The sequence below is a fragment of the Echinops telfairi genome, unplaced genomic scaffold (assembly GCF_000313985.2).
Source record: "Echinops telfairi isolate 266 unplaced genomic scaffold, ASM31398v2 ScPeMD7_381;HRSCAF=758, whole genome shotgun sequence".
Lineage (NCBI taxonomy): Eukaryota > Metazoa > Chordata > Mammalia > Afrosoricida > Tenrecidae > Echinops > Echinops telfairi.
The window spans coordinates 2,888-3,861 of record NW_022104279.1 but is presented as its reverse complement, the minus strand read 5'-3'; the positions used below and the strand labels follow the sequence as shown (position 1 = coordinate 3,861).

General features: G+C 39.9%; 1 pseudogene; it reads left to right on the top strand.

Moving 5' to 3' along the window:
• Window positions 1-974, top strand: part of LOC101647199 — an 8,081-nt pseudogene that overhangs the window by 5,343 nt on the left and 1,764 nt on the right.

Sequence of the window (974 nt, the reverse complement as noted above, 5' to 3'; positions counted from 1 at the left end):
ATGGTTGAAAAATAATGGTTGGTTCTTTTTATTCCCAATGTTTGTTTGCCACAGACCACCACACTGTTGACAGAAGAATGTTGAATCCTTTGACCTTTGAAGGACACTTTCTCCAGAGTTCCCAAATGATTAGTGTCTCTCTCTTGGTGTCTTTCTAACAAGGAAAACAAGTGCCGAAACTCTGCTGCAGACGGAAGAGCTGTGCCAGCAGCTCGCCATGCAGAAGGCAGAGGAGGTCCATCAGTTTCGACAGTATAGGGCCAGAATCATCAGCATTAGAGACGTTGACCAAGAACACAGGATCAAGTTAAAGGATGGTGTCCTGGATATGTATGGAGAAATGCGGGTGAGTCTAATGCTGCACATATGGGTCACAATAGACAAAGTCTTTTGTCATATTAAAAGGAAATCATAGAATCATCAGGTATGGTAGAAAGAAATCTTTTTTTTTTTTTACATTATTTTATTACCACTAGAGAGCACATTAGATAGCCATGTAAATGTAATTCTAAAGGCTATGTATGGATTTGCTAAGTAAAACAGAAAACAAATTTTTTCCTCCTCCTCCTCTTCTTCCTCCAATCCTCCTCCTCCTTTTCCAGCCATGACTTCAGGCAAAATCCAAGGAGTCCTACCAGCTTTGTCTCTGGGTTCTCTGGAGGGTCACTGCCCTTCTGTGTGAGCCTTGTAAAGCCCTGTCGAAAACTTCAAAAGGCACAAAATTCAAAACCAAACTCACTGCCATTGAGTCAATTACAGCTCACAGTGACCGTATAAGACAGGATAGAGCTGCCCCTGTGGATTTCTGAGACTGTAGTTCTTCTTTTTTTAGCCCCAATAAAATGATATTTTAATTTAAAAAAAGGAAACAAAAGAAAAATCTTGAAGACATTTCATTTTACAATGCACATCTTCTGGAGACAGCTGCCATTGCCAATACAGATCTAATTTCATTCATTCTCTTAAATTCCTCC